Raw genomic sequence first — 24514 nt, 5'->3', positions numbered from 1 at the left:
CCTGGAGTTCATCCCCATCACAGCACGTTTCACGAAAAGCCCACGTTCAATGTACGAATGTAATCAGGGCCATCCCAATGCAACTTGTTTACGAGATGATATATCACTTTTAGTCACTTTATCTATAATATATGTTCTTGAGAAAGGAGATGTTAGCTTTGAACCGCTTTTGCACTGTTCTTGTACCACTTCTTATTTTCTTCTATGAAGTAATGTAAGCTGAGCTTTACAACGCACCAGTGGATTTAATCCAGTGTTTCCTGAAAAACAGATTTTATCATATTGTATTCTTGGATAACAGGGAAGTCTGGAAGTTCATTAGACCCCCCCCCCCCCTCTCAAGTAAGTACCCTTATGTTTATTTTAATGAATTACAGATATCTCTTATCGACAGACCTTTTTGAGCGCTAGATTTTCTCTTGCTATCTATTTATCATTATGACCGAGACCTTCAGAAGCTTCTTCGGCCATCTCCACTACGCTCTGCCCTATGGATGTGGTTCTTAGGTCCCTACTGATAGGTTCCTGGGCATAATGAGAAAATGAGATGTGAAGATTTGTCTTATTTTTTTTACTAGTTTTGTTTTTCAAATTTTTTTTCACACTTTTTAACGTTTTTTCCCTCCTGTGTACCAGAGAGTGCAATTGGGGAAAAAAAGTTTATGGGTACATTGCAGCTCAATGTAAGCCAAAAGGACATTCTTGTCACACATAGGGTGCATGCAGCCTATGGATTGATTTAACGCAACTTCCAAATGTAATTTTAGAAAAACATGGTTTACTTTTAATAGTTTGTTTTTCAATTTTCTCTTTTTTTCTTTCTCATGTTTGCTGACCATCTAGAATGTGAGGTGTATATAAGATACTTACAAAAAGTCTGAGTTTTCCTTACACTTAGAGAAACATTTAGCGTCATAAAGTGCAGAAACTGGACAAATCTTTGTCTTTTTTATTTTCTTTTAATCTGGTCATAATTCCCTAATGATTTCTCATGTACCTTTTTTGTTATCTTCTAGATCTGCAAAATAAGCATTGTAAACTTTGGCTATTTGACGTTCTATGGATGTTCTTTCAGGACCAGGTACATGGTTTGGGTGCTGTCTCCATGTTTATATCAGGGTCATATTTGTTAGCAAATGGGTAAATAAAACCAGACACATACAGGAGATTTGTTGGTGCATTCTGCAGACAGCTGAACCAAGTATGCATGTTCATAAAGCAATGAGGAATTATATCTATTAACCAAACACCTGCTGAATTGTCCCAGCCAGATAACTGTATCTACTATGTGGGCACATGGATGTCATAGTAGTGGACGTCTTGCCTTGGGACCCCACTGCGTACAGCACTGTTTCCTTTAGAGGGCTACACTGCTGCATGTTGACTTCAATAAACTTGATTTTACCTGCAGCTTGACAAGAAGACAGTATTCTAGAGGGTTGTGCTACGCCTTTTAAAATTGGTTATAAAGGTGTTATTTTCCATTGAGGTTTGATGTAATGCCCCTAATCAAATTTATATGGTAATATATTAGCTCAAGGAGAGAAACTATCCAGTTTCAGTAAACTAATCGCTTCAAAAACTGCACAGACAAGGTTAATAGCAAATAGCCAAAATAGGGGAGATGTAGCAAAATCCTTGGCAAACAATCTGATTTTTCTTTATTTTTAAGCAGTAACCTCATTGAATGTTATGAGTAAAGGCTGGTTTAGACACAACGATACTCGGTCAAAAATCGCTTAAAGCAGTCTCTTGAGTGAGAATCCTTGGGTCCAACTGCACTGACATCGTGCAGTTTTCATTAACAAGTCGCTGATCATTCTCTTTCAGCATGCTGAAAGAGAACAATCAGCCTTATCAGGAGTTCACACAGAGATACCACTGATACTATTGTTTCAGCAGGTATTCCGCTCCCTGAACACAGCTGGGGTATGAAGAACGCAGTGCTCCAGCTGTGTTCTGCATACTCCACACGGAGCGCGCAGCTGTATCCCAGCTAAGCGCTCCGTGAACACAGCCAGGGTATGAAGAACACAGTGCTTCAGCTGTGTTCTGCATACTCTGCTCAGAGCGCTCAGCTGTATGCCAGCTGAGCTCTCCGAGAAGACAGTAGCTGTATGCATAAGACATACATCACATGCAGCACTGCTACATTTTTCATCCCATACAACAGGGATCACAACCAGCACAGGAAAGTCCTGCACACTGATCACCCCCTGGTCATGTGACCCTGGACTACTCCCACACAGGTGACTGATCACATAATGGTGACCTCATTACAGGTCCTGTAAGCACACAGCTGCTGTCTGGTTCTACAAGTTTTTAAAGTGAAGGACCTGTGATTTGTCACTGTTATATGATCAGGGGCGGAGCTCAGAGCCCTAGTGACTGATCCTATGACAGTGGCATCTTTACATGTAACTCACAGGCAGGTGGTTGTTAGTGTTCCATTGCAACTGAGGCTGTGGGAGTTTGCAGAGAATGTGGTCTACCCGTAATCTGCACAGGGATGAAGGACTTGTGATGACGTCACTGTTGTGATTGGGGCCGAGAGTGTAAAGGTGCATTTACACTGCAAAGATGATCGCTCAAAGGATAGCTTTTGAGCGATCATTTTGCATAAATTACTACTTACTATTAGTAACAAGTAGTAGTGTGTTAGCCGCCGGGAGCTGTAGTCAGTGAAAAGAGATCACGTGCTGTTCCTTGGTTACATTCCTTTAGTTCTGCCCTTGGGGATGACAGCTGGGAACAGCTGATACAATGTAATCAGCTCTCCTCAGGCAGAACACAGCCTGCAGTACTGCTTATCAACTGTCCTGCCGAACGATGGTTTTCAAGCAGAACTGAAATTCATCGTTCGGCAGAAAACTGAAAGATAGGAACATTTACACCCAACGATTATCTCTCAAAAGATGGCTTTTGAGCAATAATCGTTGTGTCTTAACTCAGGGACACAGAGCCTAGGTGACTGATCATCGCCCCTCTCCTGCCCAATTATTACAATTGATGTCAATTGCTTTTTGTTTTTGTTTTTTTTGTCTTCTAGCCATTATCAGGAGTGAAACTTAAAAGAAGACTAAGGTAAATCAAGTTTTGGCATGTAGCAACCCAGCCTAAGCAGGTAAGCAGCAGGTATTGGCTTATGTTTTTATTGGAAATGGTTATGATTAATGGGAAATAGTGACTTTTAGATCTTTTGTATGACTGTTGGATAAATACTCCAAAACTTGCAAGCTTCTTTCCAGCCAATGATTTGTCTTAGGTTGGCCAAAACGATCGTTATATTTCACATGACAAATGATCGCTTTGGTTGAAATAGTCTATTTTCATTAACTTTAGTCTAATGCGGGCAATTCTAGACTGCTATTACATGGTACTGCCAAGTAGTAGCAGTCTAATGGCTTGTTCATTCCAGGGTTCAGGCTTTCCATCTCTGTGTTCCTTTTTTAGAACAGAGAGATGGAATTAAACTGTTCCATATTTTTTTATAAACTATTGATTTTAATGTGTTTTTTTTTTTTTTTTTTTAAAGGAAAACTTTCAGTTTGTTTCCATTCCATTAGGTTTCCTTTTTTTAATGAAACAAATAACGCAGTCTGCAGCACTATTTGTCCCGTTTAAGAACAGGACCCTGAAGGAATAAACGCAAACTGAAAACTTATTTTTGTGTTCCATTTAAAAAAAAAAAACCATTGGAATCAATAGTGTAAAAATGTAACTGTTTAATTCAATTTTAGCCTGAACATTAGTGTAAATGTTGGCTTCCACTTCCCAGTCTTATTTCACCGAACAAATCTGCAAATAGGATTCACAAAAAGAAATCTTGCTATGAAAAAAAAAACATAATTATCTTTACAATATATGCTGTAAAATTAAACAACTAATTAATTCATAACCATAAGGTATTGGGATGGGATGTACAATGATACATGGCTATATTTTCAAATCACACTTGGCATACGCAGTTCGGTACAGTAGGTTAACTATCCGTGTTAAAAGGAACTTGTCAGTGCTTTCATGCTATCATAACCATGGGTAGCATAAAATTCTGACAAGCTGCCTATTGATAATGAAAGTGTGTAAAACCGGAATGCCCTGTCAGTCAAGCTGCGCCAGACAAGGAGATGTTGGAAGGAGAGATGTCGTGAGTGGGAAAATGGTATACTCCGCGAGCGAGAACAGAGCTTGATTCCAAATCGTTACCACTGTAAGCTGGTCAGCAAATAAGTTTCTATGTCCATGTACTTAAATAAGTTTCTATGTCCATGTAGACAGAGTAGAAGCAACTCCTTACTCTGTTTTTGCATTAAGTCAAACGCCACCAATGGAGGAATGCTACAAAAATGGTGCTCTCACTCATTATCAGCTGTCCCTCATGCCTGACTCACTAATAAAGAATGTCCTGCTGGTTTTCCCCTTTTATTTTTTGTTTGCTCATCAGGAAAGTTTTGAATAGTAAGAAAATGAAGCCCCAAGCACATGGATGTGTCCTGTATCCACAGCACTCAACATAAGCTATAAAAAATTAATATGCTCTGATACTATACATTCCTTCTCGCTTACCTTACTGTTTAAAATTTATGTTGGGACAGAGATTACTGTGGCCCCTTTTTATGAATTTAGTACTCTGTAAAAATAAAAAAAAATCAAGCACCTAAAAGGAGTTGTAACTGCATTCATAGTTTTGCAGCAAAATAACATCTCGGGCAGACATGCAAGTGATTAAGTTGTGGCATGACTTGACAAGGCCCCAAAAATGATGCAATTGAAGAGATTTCACTCAGTTTAAAGAATTTGAGAAGGAGCGCATTATTGGCATGCAAGAAGCAAAATGGTCATATCGACGAACTGCCCATCCCTTGGGCCCTTTTGACCAGACTGGTCTCAACCAACACTTCCAAACAGTGAATGTGTGAGGATATGCACTCAAGGCAACTCGGACTCAGGATGCCCTTGACAGACCTCCATAGAGGGGATCATCTGCTCATCCGACAAGCATAAGCAGCTTCAACTGTTTTGTTTTCCACCATCCAGAGACAGGTGGCACCATCGTTACAGATCCCTGTATCTGTTGGAACAATTTCCAGGTGTTTGGCTAAAAGACATTTGGTCTCACGGCGCCTATTTTGTGTACTTCCTTTGACACCAACCGTCGCCTCAGTTTGTCATGAACGACGAAACTGGAGTGCTACAGAGTGGACAAATCCAGATTTAGTTTGGGCACTGATTACAGCTGTGTTCGTGTCTGGAGACCTAGGTGTGAGCTCCATAATCCTGCATACTGCCCCCACTACGGGTGTGATGGTCTGGGGGCCATCACATATTCTATTTGGTCACTTCTAGTACTGGAACGAGGTACAATGACGGCTCAGTGATATATTCAGGACATCCTGCAGCCACGTGTGTTACCTCTCATTTTCAGGATTCAAAGAGGCATTTTCCAGCAGGATAAAGCTTGGCCACACACAGCAAGGGTGTATACAAGAATGCCCTCACAACATTTCCACACTTCTGTGATCTGCCCGGTCACTAGATTTATCGCCAATAGAACGTTTATGGGACCACCTGGGATGCCAGTTTCGAGACTGAGTTTGCATAATCTAGAGGCTCAGTTACAGCAAATATCGATTGATATGCCATAGGATACCATGCGGAACCTTTATGCCTCCATGCCCCTCCGTATCACATCTTGCATCCAATCTAGAAATGGACCAACAGGGTACTAGAGCCTCCCTTCAAGTGTTCAGTTTTCTGCATAAATTATCCTTTTGCGCTGTTATTGTAATGACTTACTCATATCAACTTACAATCACACACAAAGTTTCATTCAATTCCGATAACTTTTTCTAGATGCTTGATTTTTTTTTTGACAATGAGTGTAATTACTGAACTCTTGGGGCCTTTTTATACAAAATGATTATTTGTTCAAATTCTCCCTGGATCGCAGGAATCTGAATGATAATCTTTCATTGTAAATGCTACTCGTGACTGAATGATAAACAATAATTTGTTCCCTTATTGTTTAGCGTTCGGTTTTAGCGGACATAAAAAACAAATGACTTATCTGCCTGTGTAAACAGGCTGTCGTACATCTATGAATGGAGGCGAGTAGCCGGAAAGATCTCTGCCCGGTTTTGTCCCCATTCACAGAGCGATTATTACTGGACGACTGTCGGGAACTAAAACACTCGAGTTGTCCCATGTAAAAGGGGCCTTATAATGATCCCTTAGTTTGCAATAGCCTCAGAATACAATATTGTGAACACACAGTGGTCTTTCCCGAGCAATTTTAACTTGAAACTAGATTCAACATGCATACAACCCAGATTTGCAGCATGTGTGATTGGCTGGAACTTCCAACCAAACATCATGGGCATCTCACTGGTAAAATGCCTGTATACTGTATGCAAAGTATATGAACTGAATGACTGTCTAGTAGCTCTTCTCTGAAGAAAAGTATAGGACTACACGTTCTGTACTGCTCCTTATCTGCACTACGGTAAGATTAGCTGCCCCTTCAGACAGCAGCTGAGGGCAGCTCAGTTTTATTTTTTTCATGCATTTAATATACTGTGCAGTATCCTGAAGCTCTTATGGTACTCATTATAGTAAGTGATTTACATCTTCAAGTAGATGTTTGACTCAATGTGTAAGAACTTATATGCTTTAATTTTCACTATGCCTTGCTTGACATTTTGGAGACTTCAGACTTCAGAATCACTGGATTTTCTTAAGTTATGGTCTCAAGTTAAAATAGATTCGACTTACAATAGTTGGTCCAGAGCCAATTAATATTGTAACTTGAGACCACTGTATGGGAGACTATTTCGAACCTTGACCTTACCAATGGAAGCAAAGTGGCAGAAATATGTAGTCTTGAGACTTGAGCCGCAGTCAGACGAGCGTTTTTTTTTTTTTTGGCGCATGAATAGGTGCGTAAAAAAACGTCTCTATTAGAACCAATGCTTTCCAATGAAAGCGTTCACATGTCTGCTTTTTACCGCTGTAGCAGGGGATTCCTTCATCCCTGCAGAGAGCTCCCTCATCACTGAATACTGTGACAGGAGGGGACTTCCCACAGGGATGAAGGAATCCCCTGCCACAGCTGTTATGTTTTCAAAGGGGCCGACTCTGCTGTGATCTACTGTATGTAACAGATCATCTGCATATAATGAGAAATTAGTTTTCTCAATTTCTCCATGGTGAAATCCAACTATGGATATGGATGGTTGCCAAGGCAAGAAGAAAAGGGATTACCCTTGTTTCCTTCCCCTCTCCATCACCATCCATCGTAAAATTTGACCATTTACCCTCACTTTTTTACCCCTGGCATTAAATAGACCAGTTTAACCCATGCCACAAATTTCTCACCCATCCTATGAAGAACAGACCACAAATAATTCCACTTGACTCTATCAAAAGCTTTGGCAGTGTTGTGTCAAAAAACAGCCATACTCCCACAAACTTGTCTTAAGATCTAGATATAACCTCCTTAAATTAATGGCAGTTGATTTGTTTGGCACAAAGACTAAATGATCCTCTTGTATTAAATAAGTCATGACTAAAAATAATCTATTCACAAGTACCTTCGCCAAGATTTTTCATTGGGCAGCAAAAATATCAGACAATAGGAATCCGGAAGAGATGAATCCTTTCCCAGTTTAGGAATTAAAACAATCATAGCATATCTTATTGATGGTGTTTAATAAATCATTACATGAAGGCAGACTTCCTCCACCAATAAGTGTGACAGAAGCATATCCTGGTAGCGCTTAAAAAATTCATTTGAAAGACCTTCCAACCCAATGACGTTTTATTAGGAAGTGCTGCTACTGCATCCCTTAACTCTTTCAGAGTTAAAGGAGTCTCAAAAATCACTCTCTGATCATCAGAAAAAATTTGCAATTGCACCCAAGCCAAATATTCATAAAGATCTTCACAATCCACACTTGACTTACAGCATACAGTTAAATAGAAAACAAATGTCTCCAAAATTTCATCAAGATCTCTCTCTCCCTCTCCCCCCCCCCCCCCCCCTCCCCTCCCACCTGCTCACTCCTGCAACTCACCACTCACCCATGCCGGTACCCAAATCTTTTCTTCCGAGCGGGCAGGTACTCGCTAAGGACAATACTCGCTCAAGTAATTGCCCTTAGCGAGTATGCTCGCTCATCTCTAATAATTAATGCTGTTTTTTTTTTTTTTAATTGTTTTTCCTCCCTGCCCTCCCCCAAAAAACTAATAAGTTATACAATTCATAATATACGGCCAAAAATTGGTAACAATGAAAACTATAACTCGCCATTGCAGGAAACAAGCCATCATACAGCTATGTCAATGGAAAAATATTAAAAGTTATGGCTTTTGAAAAGTGGAGATGAAAATCTCCGAATAATCATCACAACTCTAGGCCCACAGTAGGCTATGTCACTAAGGAATTAAATTAATTGTATTCTAAATACATCTCCATGAAGTTCTCTATGAAATTAGGTTTTGGTGCACAGTATTTCTCACACCCTCAAACACAGCATTGTGCATTTGTGCTAAAAACCTTGCTTCATTTGTCCATAGAGCATTTCCCCAGAATTATAGCGAAACTACGTAGTCCAAGGCAAACTGAAGATGAGCTATGTTGTGGGTTTTTTTTTTTTTTCTTGTGGTGGTGGGTGGAGGGTTGGGAATGCACAGTCTTTCTTGAGTCCTTCCATGAACCCCATTTTTATTTATTTCTACAGGACCTTTCACACGTTCCGCAGGATGCAGCGAAATTTCACATCCTGCTGAAAATTCTGCTACAAAATTCACATGCCTAACGTGCAGATTTTAATTCGGAAGTGTAAATTGTTTAGATTTCCATGATGACAAATTACACTGTGTCCTGTGGAACACTTGCATCCTTGTCAAAGATCACAAAAAATGGACACCTGAATAGAAGTTTTTAAATTTAGCAGGGTCTTTTGTAGATCTTTTTTTCCATTACCATAGGGTTCTTTCTCGCCTCCCTCAAGGTTGCCCTTGAAGTGATTTTAACAGGACATCAGCCCTAGGAAGAGTAGTAAAAGTCCATTTTTTCTGTTTGTATATCATTTGTTCAACTGTGGATTGATGTAATAGCTGTGGGTAGCAATACTTTTGTAGCCTTTTCCAGCTTAATGCATCTCTCTAACACATCTTCTGAAATAAGTTGTTTGCATGGTTCATAATAACCAATTTTTCTTGAGAAGAACATACCTGTCAGTAACTAGGCTTTGTGTGGTTTTATTTAATGGGCAAAGCACCGTTGAAACGCATACTTCCAATTTCATCTCCTTACATAAAACACGTCTTGTCAATTAGTTCTTAGAAAAGTTATCAAGGGTTCTTCTACACGTAGTAATAATCATTTTCCCAAGCAAAAAATATCACAGATTTCTCATTCAGTTTAAACACATCTAAATTGTTTTTTTACAGGATCGTGCAGTTCACTGTAAGGCCTCGGTCACACGGGCGATTTTCTGTGCGACCTGCGCATGCGATCTTAGAGAACCATTGCTTTGCAATGGTATCGGACACATGAGCGCTTTTTATGCGCTCGTCCGATAAATTATAGAACAGAAATCGCAGATCGCACCTATCTGCGATTCCTGTTCTCTTCTCTATATGCGCTCAATGGGGCCGGCGGCAGCAGCGCCGACCCCATTTAGAACATATAGTAGACAAATCATTTTCCTCTGCCACAGCTGTAACAGCTGTGGCAGAGAAGAATGAGGTTTGCCCATTGAATTCAATGGAGCCGGCAATACAGCCGGCTCCATTGAAAGCAATGGGCTGCCGGCGATCGCACAATGAATTTTCGGGAAGGGCTAAAAAATATAAGCCCTTCCCTGCAATTCATCCAGAAATGTGTAAAAAAAAAAAATGTATACTCACCTGGTCCCGGCAGACGGAGTTCAGCCGCAGCCGCCCGGCAGTTCTCCTGAACTGCCCTGAGTAGTATTCAGCAGCCGGGGATTTAAAATCCCCGCCTGCTGAATGAGCTGCCTCTGATTGGTCACAGCCTCACTAATCAGAGGCAGCTCTCACTTACCCATTCATGAATGGGTGAGTGAGTGCTGCCTCTGATTGGCTCAGTGCAGGGACCAATCAGGGGCAGCTCTCAGCTGAATGACAGCTAAGAGCTGCCCCTGATTGGTCCCTGCGATGATGCCAATCAGAGCCAGCACTCACTCACCCATTCATGAATTCATGAATGGGTGAGTGAGAGCTGCCTCTGATTGGTGAGGCTGTGACCAATCAGAGGCAGCTCATTCAGCAGGCGGGGATTTTAAATCCCCGGCTGCTGAATACTACTCAGAGCAGTTCAGGAGAACTGCCGGACGGCCGCGGCTGAACTCTGTCTGCCAGGACCAGGTGAGTATATATTTTTTTTGTTTTGTTTTTACACATTTCTGGATGAATTTCAGGGACGAGCTTATATTTTTAAGCCCTTCCCGAAAATTCATCGTGAGATCGCCCGCAGCCCATTGCTTTCAATGGAGCCGGCTGTATTGCCGGCTCCATTGAATTCAATGCGCTGGACAGCTCCGGCCCGTTTCTAATGAAATGCGGCTAGGAGCAGTTTTTTTGGGCGATTTTTCGGCCACGGTCACGCGATTTGCGGATGCGCATCCGTCATGCGATCCGCAAATCGTGGGAAAAAACGCCTGTGTGACCGAGGCCTAACAGTGAATGACTAAACTATTGGTGTTTAAACCAAACCAAACCATTAGCAAGTAAGCCAACAATCATATCTGCATATCAACAATCATATCTGCATAAAATGAATAAGTAAATTAATTAATCAGTTGTTGGCCAAGTTTACACTGAATAATTATCTTACCTGTAAAAGCACCTTAACAGCACTGTGGTGTGCTCAGTAAAAGGTACAACTGTTTGGTGTAATTAGCTAATGGCCTACTTACACGTAATGATTATTGCCTTATGCAAGTGAACTAATTTCAATGCTAATCTTCAATGTAAATGCGAAAAAAATCGCTCACTATTCGTTAACTTGTCTATCACTTTTAATCAGCATAAAAACGGTTGCGGGATCACTGGCTTCCCGTTTTCTCGTTACATATAAACACTCCCCGCTAAGCGCTTCACAGAGGAGATGAAGCGCTGAACGAGAATCCAGCGAAAAGTCTTTCAGTCTAAACGCTCTGTATGAGCGCTGACTCCCTAAGCAGTGACGTTCGCGCTCGTGCTGTCATTTAAAGACTGACTTCTCATGTGAAAGGGCTATAAGTTAGATTGTTATCCAAGTTATGATTATAGGCAAACGCAACAGACCACACTTTATTAGTAATTTGCAAAAATCCAATTAATACCCAGAGGTTCAGCTACTTTTTCTTGCAACTGTGTAGCAGCAAAATTTGTTGAATGGAATGCATTTTTCTTTTAATAGAGCAAAATAAAAAGGTCTGCAAGCCCAACTATGTACCAAGTCTAAGGAGAGAAGATACTCTAATGACATCCTAGCATCCTTTTTTTTCCCCATGTCTGGCTTAGCATTATTGATTACGGTTTATACACTTTTTTTTTTTTTTATAATGGAAATCATATGTGAATTGACATGTACATTTGTGTCGTTTTGGCTTGATTGTTTTCTATACATTTTTTTTACTCTGCATTGAAAAAATAAACATTTCACCCAACTATGAACACTATTTTTTTTTTGTGGGATTTGCAACAGATTGCATCAGACTGAAAAAACATGGCTGCTTTCTTGCAAACATAGCACAATTATCATCCATTGTGGTGTGTGGTACTATAGCTGAGACTCATTTGTTTGAATGGGGCCTGAGCTGCAGTACCAGAAAAGCTCCCATGTACATATATAGCACTGTTCTTGTAAGAAAGCAGTCATTTTTTACTAATCTGATACACCGCATTTAAGATACTTTTATGGCATACAAGTATAATTTTTCTTTCTTTTTTTTTTAAGAATGTCACAGTATCATAATCTGACATCCAATACATTATTGTCTAGAAAATGCTGTTTTTAATAATGTTGTTGAAATAATAAAAATTAACCAAAAACTGTGTTGCCTCTGGTTCCTTATATACTATTGACATGTTTGTTGGGGAAGTTATTCTGTAAAAAGAGGGGTGGGAATAGAATGGGGCAAGTCCTTAGATATTGATCTAGTGGGGGTCGAACCTTCAAGAGGGTGGAATTGGGAAGAATTTTGACCTAGGTAAGAAAGTAGAACTTTCAAGCTGCTGGGGGGTATAGGGTGGCTACCTAAGAAACTTCTTTCCTGATACCACAGAGTATCAGAAAAACAAGTTTCATCTTTGTTTGCATTCTTGGAAGGAGTAATTCAATGAACTTGCTCCATAGCAAGAATAACCTTACCCCTTCTTCTTTGGGCTAGTCTTACAACTGTATGTTGATTGTGAACTACCCACGCATGTTTTGCATGTGTAATAACCATTAGCCATCAGCCATACACTTATTGTGCCACTTACGCAAATTGTGCAAAATACTCGTAACACACAGCAAGTACGCATTGTGATTGGGTATTTGCTGCATGTCTCTTGCGGGCGGCACACAGCGAATTACGACCATGCGAGCCCAGCTTTATGCTGAGCTGCCTCTACACAAGCAATCTTCATGATACATTAAAATATTCTAAAAATCTCCGGTGGGAGGGTGAAAGTGACCTGCAAGGTAGCCCTACAAGCTGCAGCCAATTACAGTGTTCGAATGGTTCCTTCCGGATATCAAATTGACTGTTAGCAACATAACTGTAAATTGCCCATTTTGAGGTCAAAAGGTGCATTGGGAACTAGGTATTCTTCCAGAATAATAGTATGTCAGAGCAAGCCTAGAAACAAAGGTAAAGGGCTGCACCACACTTGAAAAAGTTGGATGTTCTATAACATGAGACTTGGTGGCATAAGACTTTGGATTTCCACTCGGAGATAAACAGGTTGTTGCAAATGTATGTGTACCTTATATGTACATGTCTGTCTATTACCTTTTTTATAAATAATAAAGCCAACAGCAGCACTCACATGGATTCTCTCAAAACTAGTCTCAGTCGTTCTGCCGCAAATGCAGCGAGGAGCAGGTGGATGCAACAGCCCAGCTTGGTCCGGATCACGACCCAGTAGTCATCAGAAGTGTAAGGCAAAGACCAGGCAGCATCAGATGAATTTTCAAGACAACGTCAAAATCTTTATTCCTCCATCAAAGGAAAACCTGCGACGTTTCGGCCACTATCGTGGCCTTTCTCTTGCTTGAGAAAGGTGGCCGAAACGTCGCAGGTTTTCCTTCTATTACCTTTTTTATGACCTGATCTGAAGCTGTGAGGAAACAGGCAGTATTGGAGAAACTACAGTAACTGCTTCCTAACTGCAGGAGTCAGCATTGCTCTACAGTATGTCTGCTTTTAATAGGCCTTTTAGCTTCATCATCCAAAAAGGTATCATTTACAGTTGTTAGTGTAATGATGCATCTTTAACAAATCTGAGGTTGACAGTGTATGTAATGACATCCTACAAGAAACTGAGTTAAACCGTCAAAAAAAACAAACCACTACATATGATCATTTCAATGTTTTGCAAAATGATAGGATACATTGTTTACCAGATATATGTATATATCTCTGATTAGACTGGGGAAGTATTTGCACTATTTTGTGCTAAGAGTTACCATTCTCCTTAATATTTATTTTCAGATTCCCCATAACCTCATCATTTTAATTTAAAGCACCAAAGTGTGCTGTACACAAAACTCTTTTGCTTGGTGTACATACTTGGCGTACAAAGAAAATAATTGTCCCAAAGTGTGTGTGTGTGTGTGTGTGTGTGTGTGTGTGTTATGTGTGATCTCTCCCATGTGGATTGCATATTTAACACATTTCCTGTATTCACCGTATAGTGCTACTCTTGTCCATGGTGGCGTGCAGTCCTGCAGCTGAGCGTATATTAGTTTGGAATGAATTAAAGTTCAGCTTGTCTGTTTAGCACATATATTTACATTTCTTATGGGGGAACAATTCTGAAGCATCTTTTCTTAGAGGTCCCATGTAGATTAGACTTAAGGGGTTAAGGACCAGGCTGTTTTTTTACCTTAGAGGGTTCTGTCAGTAAAATTTTAAAATGTATACTCGCCTGCATCTCTGTAGAGTGTAAGGTGTAAAAAGAAAAGAGTGGGAAAAAAAACTAACTCGCCTAATCTCATTGTTCTCCCTCCGCTGTTTACCTGGCTTGTGAAGGGTCGGCTCCTGCGCGCTCTCATTGACCTGGCCGTGTCTATCCTCTGCCGTCCTCGAAGAGTCCACGGCAAGTTCGCAAGAACGCAGGGAAGGAGGACGATGCGCAATCAGTGGGCAACGCGTCACTCGTGATACGTCGACCACTGTCCGGAGCAGCAGTACTTGCTGCCTGGCATGGTCGAAGTGGGCGGAAGCTGGAACTTTGCCAGCTTCTGCCCTGCGATCGGACAGCTGCCGGAGGGGAAGAAGAGGAGCAGCAGGCTCCCGGTCACTGTCCCCGTACAGCAAAGGTGAGTGTGATTTTTTTTTTTTTTTTTTTTTTCTGACAGAACCCATTTAAGGACCAGACACTTTACCCATGTGGCTGTTTTACCGCCCTATTTTTTTCCTTTTTAGCTATCAAAACTATTTTTGATGAGGTCTTTTTTCATCGTGACATATAGGGCTATTTTTTTCAAATATATTTTTTTCCCCTTTTTTTAGTTTTATTGCGGGTAAAAAGCTAAAAACTTTTTTAACATTTCTAGTTTTTTTTTAAATTAGTGTGTGTGTGTGTGTGTATATATTATGCTAAAATAAAGTATGGCAACGGGTTTCTCACTTTGTTTTGGACGTTTCGATATATAATTATGTATGGTTTTGGATTACAGGGCGCTTAAAGAGAAGGTTTGGGGTTATTTTCTTTCTTATGTATATTGTTTTATTCTGTAATTTTGTTTTTCTTATTTATGTAATTATGTTTTTTACGCTCTATGTCCCCCATGACATGATGTAAGACCTCTGGGGAACATTCACATGTTGTTGTCGTGGTTTTTTGTTTTTTTTTTCGACACTTTCACACTGTAGCTGGGGCATCCATAGGAGCCCCAGTCATAGGGGAAAACATCCCCTGTAGTGACAGTCACTGGCAGAGCTGGTCAGCTGTGCTATAGCAGGGAATCCTGGCAGTCACGTGACCCCCGAGCTCCCGAAGTGAAAGTTACACTTCCACTTTTCAGTAAACAGGGCTTACTTAGCGCTGTGTACTCGGAAAAGGCAGAAAGGGTTAAAAACCCCTCCTGTCGTCTTCTTCGGGTTATCAGATGTTACTAACAACTAGAGATGAGCGAGCGTACTCGTCCGAGCTTGATGCTCGTTCAAGTATTAGGGTGTTCGAGATGCTCGTTACTCGAGACGAACACCACGCGGTCCTCGACTCCATTACATTTCCTTCCCTGAGAAATTTGCGTGCTTTTCTGGCCAATAGAAACACAGGGAAGGCATTACAACTTCCTCCTGTGACACTCCAGCCCTATCCCACCCCACCCCCCTGCAGTGAGTGGCTGGGGAGATCAGATGACACCCGAGTATTTAAATCTGCCCCGCCCGCGGCTCGCCACAGACACAAGCTAAGAGAGATCAGGGACAGTGCTGTCTTGCTGTAGCTGCTATAGGGAAAGTGTTAGGTGTTATTTTAGTCTTCAAGAACCCCAACGGTCTTTCTTAGGGCCACATCTGACCGTGTGCAGTACTGTTGAGGCTGCTTTTAGCAGTGATGCACAATTTTATTTTTGTATATCGGGCGTGCAGACCATAGCGTCCTCAGTCTGCAGTCATTGTACAGAGTATAGGGGCAGTACTGGTGAGGCAGGGACAGTGGGAAAGGTGAAACAGATATACTGTCTATATAGGCAGTGGGCTTTTTAAAAAAAATTGGGGAAAAATACTATGTTTGGCCTGCCTGTGACCATCTTCAGTTTACGGCGTGGGTGCTGGGGGTAGTAGTCGCTGATTAATACCCAGCCTTGCGCATAATTGTTTCTTGGCTCTGCTGTGTCCGTTACATGATCGCCGTCATCCCGCCAGAGGGAAAGAGTATACATATATACGCTGCATACGGTGTCAGAGCCTGGGACCGCTTACGTCCTACCCACCCCCAGAATTGCGGGCCCCAGCTCGGTGGTGGTATCTGTGGCGGTGTATGCTTCCTCCACTAAACCACCCTCCTCCTACACAACCTCTGTCTCACAATCAAGATGTGTCAGCAGAAGCACGTCGCCAGCAGTCGGTGTCGCGCGGTGGGCAAGCGTCAGCAGGCCGTGCTGAAACTACTCAGCTTAGGAGAGAAGAGGCCCACGGCCCACGAACTTCCGCACGGTTTGACAGCAGACCGACCGTTGGCTTTTGCCGCTGAGCCTCCAACCGGGCATGGTCGTGTGTGACAACGGACGTAACCTGGTGGCGGCTCGGCAGCCACACGCACGTGCCATGCCTGGCCCACGTCTTTAATTTGGTGGTTCAGCGGTTTCTGAAAAGCTACCCATGCTTGTCAGACCTGCTCGGAAAGGTGCGCGGGGTCAGCGCACATTTCCGCAAGTCCAACACGGACGCTGCCACCCTGAGGACCCTGCAACATCGGTTTAATCTGCCAGTGCACTGACTGCTGTGCGACGTGTCCACATGGTGGAACTCTACGCTCCACATGTTGGCCAGGCTCTATGAGCAGCGTAGAGCTATACTGGAATACCAACTCCAACATGGGCGGCGTAGTGGGAGTCAGCCTCCTCAATTCTTTACAAAAGAGTGGGCCTGGTGGCAGACCTCTGCCAGGTCCTTGGAAACTTTGAGGAGTCTACCCAGATGGTGAGCGGCGATGCTGCAATCATTAGCGTCACCATTCCTCTGCTATGCCTCTTGAGAAGTTCCCAGCAAAGCTTAAAGGCAGACGCTTTGCGCTCGGAAACGGAGGTGGGGGAAGACAGTATGTCACTGGATAGTCAGAGCACCCTCATGTCTATATCTCAGCGCGTTTTGGAGGAGGAGGGGTGGAGCATGAGGGGGAAGAGACAGCTTGGCCCACTGCTGAGGGTACCCATGCTGCTTGCCTGTCATCCTTTCAGCGTGTTTGGCCTGAGGAGGAGGAGGATCCTGAAAGTAATCTTCCTAGTGAGGACAGCCATGTGTTGCGTACAGGTACCCTGGCACACATGGCGGACTTCATGTTAGGATGCCTTTCTCATGACCCTCGCGTTACACGCATTCTGGCCACTACGGATTACTGGGTGTACACACTGCTCGACCCACGGTATAAGAAGAACCTTTCCACTCATACCCAAAGAGGAAAGGGGTTCGAGAGTGATGCTATACCACAGGACCCTGGTGGACAAACTGATGGTAAAATTCCCATCCGACAGCGCTAGTAGCAGAAGGCGCAGTTCCAAGGGCCAGGTAGCAGGGGAGGTGCGGAGATCAGGCAGCATGTACAGCGCAGGCAGGGGAACACTCTCCAAGGCCTTTGCCAGCTTTATGGCTCCCCAGCAAGACTGTGTCACCGCTCCCCAGTCAAGGCTGAGTCGGCGGGAGCACTGTAAAAGGATGGTAAGGGAGTACGTAGCCGATCGCACGACCATCCTCCGTGACGCCTCTGCTCCCTACAACTACTGGGTGTCGAAGCTGGACACTTGGCCTGATTTCGCGCTGTATGCCCTGGAGGTGCTTGCTTGCCCTGCGGCTAGCGTCTTGTCAGAGAGGGTGTTTAGTGCGGCTGGGGGAATCATCATGGATAAGCGGATACATTTATGTACCGCCGGTGGGTTCCAGGGAGCCACCCATGCTTTGGGTCCACACGGACTTCACATTAGGGATTTGTACCTGCCTGTGTCTACTTATAAAGAACCCCAGTCAGACTGGGGCATGCAGTGTGGGCCGAAGCCCACCTGCATTTAATCTGACGTTACCTCAGCTGTGCTGGGCAATGCAATGGGATTTATTTATGTAACGCCGGTGGCTTCCTGGGACCCACCCATGCTGTCGGTACACACGGAGTTGTACCTGCCTGTGTCTACTTATAAAGAACCCCAGTCTGACTGGGGCTTGCAGTGTGGGCCAAAGCCCAGCTGTATTTAATCTGACATTAGCTCTACTATCCGGGGCACTGCATTGGGACAAACTACAGGAGGAATACAGCGCTGATGAGACGTGCACAGCTACGCTAGCATTGGAGTTCGCTGTAGGCACGCGATTGCTGAGGGTTTGTGCAGAGGCCTATGTCCTGGGTGCAGTGAAAGTCCGCTTCCAGCCTAGGATTGCTGAATCTGTGGGCCGAGGCCTATGCCGCAGGCGCGGTGCAAGTCTGCCATGTTTGGCCGCTCAGATCAATTTTTTGTTCATGTCTTGGGTTTCCTAGGACCCACCTATGCTGTTGGTGCAAACTTAGTTCCCATTGCGGTGTTGGACCTGTCTCGCACAAAGGCACTGACTGACTTGGGTAGGGGGCAGAGCGCGGACTGCTTTCCCCTTGCAGTGTGGATTGAGCTATGCGACACCTTGACAGAATGAATACTGTGTGGCACATGGATTCCCCATTGCTATGCCCACGTTTGCAGCTCCTGACGGAGGTGGCACAGGATTGGAGTTCTCATTGCTTCTGTACAGCATTGTGGGCTATCACCCCGCCCCTTTTAAAGAGGGTCGCTGCCTGGCCCTGCCAACCCTCTGCAGTGTGTGCCTTCGGTTCCTCCTCATGGCAGACGCACTTATAAATAGACATGAGGGTGGTGTGGCTATGAGGCCAGCGTGTGGCATGAGGGCAGCTGAAGGCTGCGCAGGGACACTTTGGTGTGCGCTGTGGACACTGGGTCGTGCGGGGCGGTTGGGCAGCATGTAACCCAGGAGAAGTGGCAGCGGAGTGTCATGCAGGCAGTGATTGTGCTTGGTTGGAGGTAGTGTGGTGCTTAGCTAAGGTATGCCTTGCTAATGAGGGTTTTTCAGAAGTAAAAATTGTTGGGAGGGGGACCCACTCTTGCCGCTATTGTGGCTTAATAGTGGGACCTGGGAACTTAAGATGCAGCCCAACATGTAGCCCCTCGCCTGCCCTATCCGTTTCTGTGTCGTTCCCATCACTTTCTTGAATTTCCCAGATTTTCACAAATGAAAACCTTAGCGAGCATCGGTGATATACAAAAATGCTCGAGTCGCCCATTGACTTCAATGGGGTTTGTTACTCGAAACGAACCCTCGAGCATCGCGGGAAGTTCGACTCGAGCAACGAGTACCCGAGCATTTTGGTGCTCGCTCATCTCTACTAACAACCCATCCTGCCCTCTGATTGATTGCAGAGCAGGAGGCTTAAATCCCCGCTGTAATTTTACTATCGGCTGGGCTTTAAGCCCGGGACCAGGTGCTATATATATTTCCAGCCCTAAACAGGTTGAAGGTGTTTTCAAAGTTATTACTTTGATATAGTTTTTTGCTAACTGTGCCTAAAACTACATAAAAGAAATACCATAACTGTCCAATCAGCTGTTGGCATAGACTGTGGGGTGGGTAGTGCAGTGCCAATGGCTGAGTTTGTGAGCACAAGGTCAACGCCTCTCATGTACCTATTGTAGTCAAGGACGCATTCTACCTTGGGGGTCTCTGTACTGGTACCTCATACTGGGCAGGGGGTACTGCTGTGGCCGTGTGTTGTGCTCAATATAAGGACATCCCTCCTGTTTTTATACTTGACAAACAATACTTTGTCGCTGCATAGTACCCTGCTGTTACCCCTTCTGTGAATTTGCCCAAGCAGCGACTTAGTGAGGTTTTTCTGTCAGTGTCACATTGCCACAGTTTTTTGGAAGCCAGGCTGTAGGGGGAACACTTGTGTAAAAATTAACCAGGTACAGATGGTAACCCTGGTCCTGCCGTGGGTGCACCAATTCCCATACAATTTTTTTATGTAATTCCCAGGAGCGGGCTCAATTTCGGTGTCTTTCACTTCATAAAGTTTGAACTTATGGGTGCCCTGATGTGCTGTTGCACACCTTGTACATTTTCACACCATACTGTGCCTTTTTACTGGGCAGGTACTGGTAGAATTGAAGCCTTCCTTTTGAAATGCACCAGGGATTCCTGAACAGAAATGTTTTTCTCAGGGGTGTACATCTGGGCAAACGTAGCATTAAAATGGACTATTGCAGCCTGGTTTTATATAAGTGATCATAATTGGGGTCATCTCTGGGTGGGCACTGCATATTGTCTTTACAATGCAGGAATTTTATGAACTTTTTAAAATGCGTCCTTGACATAGGCATGTGGAGCATTAGAGTGTGGTATAAAATATCCATGCTCCAGTAAGCCCTAATGTTTAGCTTCTTTACTAGTCCCATACAAAATACAATGCCCCCAAATTTTGCGATTTCTGATGCTTACACAGGGGTTTTGCAAAACTGGAGTTGGGGTTTTCTGGGATTAAATTCTGGGCATATAAAATTTGGGTAAAAATTTTGGAAATAAAATCATCAGAAAAAAATAAAATAAAAGTCCACTTCTCTGAACCCTGCTGTATTAAATTGTATCTGACTTGCCAGTAAAATCAGGAATCAGGTGTCTAAAATATTCTGGGGTAATCCACCCAGCATCAGACGAATCAGGGTCCTCTGAAGGGCACTCCTTGGACGCCTTCTCAGCGGTACAGGAGGTTCAGGCTCGCTTAATGATGAAGATGGGCCATATAGATGTATCAATTTATTATGCATCCAAAAAAGCACAATTTTTTTTTATTGGGTGGGTGACCACAGAACACTGGGTGATCATCGTGATGGGGTCTGGAACATGGCAGGAAGTTTTGTTTTTTGTATAACCACACGCTACGCTGACTAACAACCGAATAAGTGACTGCGGAATGGGAACACAGCAGGAATTTTTTTTTTCTTTTAAACAGAGTGTTACATTATATTGTCTAACCGCACGTTGCACTACCTATATGAACACTGATCAGAGTTTTTTAATTTTTTGAAACCATTCTCTCCTTGGCCCTCTCTCTCTCCAGCTACTGATAACATGCTGAGGTGGTTGGAGAGGGCTTGCATTATAAATAGCACAAACTTGGCCTGCTGCACCACTCATCGGTCAGTCAGTGCTGACTGAGCAATCACTGAGGCGGACTGCTGTGATTGGTCCCCCAGAGTCAAGGGGTTACCACGTGACAAAAACATGGCATTTTAACAAGGGTGTGTAGACTTTTTATATCCACTGTAGCTCTATTTTAGTTGGTTTCATATTGAATTTTTGTTAGATGTTTTACTTTTAAACACCTCTAAATAGAAGTATAATGAAGTGCTGATACTGAAATCAAATATGCATATTATAATTTTGCCTCTTTTATGCTCTTTCTCCTCTACTGAATTAAATGTGCAATAGCAATTTTAGGAGGATTATGTGCCCACAGTGAAGTGTTGTGTTTCATTTCCTCTCTTACTATGCAATCTTACTGTATTAGCTGATATCGCTAGAATATCACTCTAGGTGGGTGGAAATGAAACATTGCTATCTACCTTCTTATCTTTAATTTTGCCATTTTAGTCCATTTTACAAGAAATAATTACAGTTTTAGCTTTCACCAATGTAGCATTTCATATTGTATTCTATTTCCCTAAGCAGTTGAATACTATTGTGCTGTGAACTACATTACATTTTTAGAAATGCAAATTAAAGTACTCCATTAATGTGTGCATTAGTGCATGCTTGTAATGTATGAAATGTATGAATGATGCCTTCAACAACACTAGTAACCTGGCTAGTGAATGCTACCATTATTTAACCCCTCAGTGACCAGCCCATTGCTTTTTTACATCCTAGCTTGCTGAGCCTTAATCCCTAAGGACGTAGAAACATGTTTCCTGCAGGGATTAAGGCCCTGCAAGCTGTGGATGTGACAGCTCCATGCTGCCGACTTCTGGAGGTAGCCAGCAACCTGGAGCTGCCATTCCAGGCTGCGGGACCCCTCCCCTGGTCACATGATCGCCGGCATTTACCCAATGCCGGCGATCATGTAAAAGTTAGCAAAAGTAAAAGATTCAGCTGGCCTAATGGATTGGATCCATCAAAGCAGCTGAAAGTACTCACCCGCCTTCTCCGCTATGTCCCACGCTGTCCTGGCCTGCCGGGTCTCGATTACCAGGGTAATTTAAAATCTCCCAGCACCTGGCTACCAAACATAGCCAAGAGCCTGGAGATTTCACGGGGGCTTGCAGTTTGCGGACCCTGGTCACGTGATCGCCATTTTCCAATAGAAAACGGCGATCATATAAAAGTAAAATAAGTTAAAAGCTTCACCTCCATTCACGGATCTGATCCGTGAGGGGAGGTGAAATTACTTAACTAAAGCGATGTCGCCCAACGGGATCTTTATCCACAGACCTTTCCCCAACTTTGGCGCATGTGCCCATCAGCAAAATGGCAGACGCAAGCACGGAAGCTGTGGAGGGCCCAGTAAATTTAAAGTCTCCTTGGTCCTGGCAACTAAAGGTAGCTGAGAGCCTGGAGCAGTGACTGAGGGCCGCAGTGAGGGATGCCCGGTTATATGATTGCCGTTACCCAATTGATAATGGTGATTACGTAAAAGTTAAGACACAGTTGAAGTTCAATGCGCCTTTTGGTTTGAGCTCCGTTGTGCATACAGACTTAGTATTAGGGCCACAACTGGTATGTCTCTGAACACAGGACAAACGGGGGGATCCATTTTGGGGTTAAAGTCTTCATTCAGACATGTGTTGTACAAAAAAATGTTTTTAAAATGACACAATTGCCAAAAAAATTTAAATCCTAATTTTTTTGCTTCGGCTTTGCTCAGATTTATTCAAAAACTGTGTGGTAAAAATACGCAGTACACCTCTGGATTAATGCGTTAAGGGGTCTAGTTTTCAAAATGGGGTCATTTGTAGGGGTTCTCTGTCATTTTGGCCGCTCAAGGGCTCTACATGTGGGCAATGGGGCCTAGAACGCCTTCAAGCCACCAGCTGCTCCTTTTGTTCTGGGCCCCGTACGGACATAAGATTAGGGCCACAATGGGTATGGCTCTGAACACAGGACAAACAGGGATCCATTTTGTGGTACAAGTCTTCATTTCCTTGTACGCTGTACAAAAAAAAACTTTAAAAGTGACATAATTGCCAAAAAAATTAAAATCGTAATTTTTTTCCTCCTGATTTGCTTAGATTCATTCAAAAACTGTGGGGTCAAAATGCTCAGTACACTCCTAGATGAATTCATTAAGGGGTCTATTTTTCAGAATGGGGTCCTTTTGTGAGGGTTCTCCATCGTTTTGGCTGCTCAAGGGCTCTAAAAGTAGGCAATGGGGTCTAAAACACCTTCAAGCCAAATGTCTGTTCTGGAAGCCACCGGTTGCTCACTTCGTTTGAGCCGCATTGTGCATGCGGACACAAGATTATGACCACAATGGGTATGTTTATGAACGCAGGACAAACATGGGTATCCATTTTGGGTGCAAATCCTCATTTTCATGTGCATTATAGAAAAAAAAATCATGCGTTTTAAATGGCATATTTGCAAAAATATGAAATTTAATTTTTCTTCTCCAAATTGCAATAATTACTGAAAAAACTGTGGAATCAAAATACTCATGACACCCCTCAGTGAATACATTAAGGGGCGTAGTTTTTAAAATGGCATCAATTGTAGGGGTATCTGTCATTCTGAAACCAATGAGCCTTTGCAATCTTGGCTTGGTGCAGGAAAACAAAGTGTTCCTCAAAATGTTAAAAATCAATGTTTAAATTTGTATGTCTCTTAAATGGTAAAAAAAAACTGAGGTTTTTTTCAATGTGTGTACAGAATAAATTAAACAGATGGGAATATATATCTTATCAAAAATGTGTACAGCATGTTTACACATATTTGAGATATTGCAGTTAAAAATGTAAAAAAATTACATTTTTTTTTCAAAATTTTCCCAATTTTGGTGTTAATATACACAAATTCTATCGGCCTATTTTTACCGCCTAAGGCCGCCTGCACACGAGCGGGTCGGATCCGGCAGCGAGAATTCTCGCCGCGGGACCCGACCCGAGAGCCTGCAGGGACGAGCGCATACTCTCCCGCGCCTGGCGGCCCCAGCTCTTTTATGTGCCGGCTGCGGCGCAGCCGGCGCATGCGCAGACCGGAGCCAGCGGCCGGGTGAGTGCGTGCCCCGCACAAAAATAGGACATGCCACGGTTTGTTTGCCGCGCGAGATTTCGCGCGGCCAAACCGCGGCCGTCTGCATAGGAGTGTGTATTGTAATGCACTCCTATGCAAACGTTCAGTGGCGGAAATCCCACGGCGGGATTTCCGCCCGTGTGCAGGCGGCCATAATGAAGTATAATATGTGACAAAAAAAAGTCAGAATCACTTGGATATGCAAAACCTTTACGGAGTTATTCTATGTCAAAGTGACACATGTCACATTTCCAAAATTTGGCCTGTTCATTAAGGCGTAAACAGGCTTGGTCCCAAAGGGGTTA

The 24514-nt window shown here is 43.2% G+C and overlaps 1 long non-coding RNA gene across 1 annotated transcript; it reads left to right on the top strand.

Moving 5' to 3' along the window:
* Positions 1–466: 466 nt before the first annotated feature.
* LOC136611828 (uncharacterized) lies at positions 467–12064 on the top strand. Its single transcript, XR_010790313.1, has 3 exons — positions 467–1081; positions 3050–3124; positions 11429–12064. It is a non-coding gene; the product is annotated as an uncharacterized lncRNA (long non-coding RNA).
* Positions 12065–24514: the final 12450 nt, after the last annotated feature.

The sequence above is a fragment of the Eleutherodactylus coqui genome, chromosome 1 (assembly GCF_035609145.1).
Source record: "Eleutherodactylus coqui strain aEleCoq1 chromosome 1, aEleCoq1.hap1, whole genome shotgun sequence".
NCBI classification, from domain to species: domain Eukaryota; kingdom Metazoa; phylum Chordata; class Amphibia; order Anura; family Eleutherodactylidae; genus Eleutherodactylus; species Eleutherodactylus coqui.
This window is presented reverse-complemented; position numbering and strand designations above follow the sequence as displayed.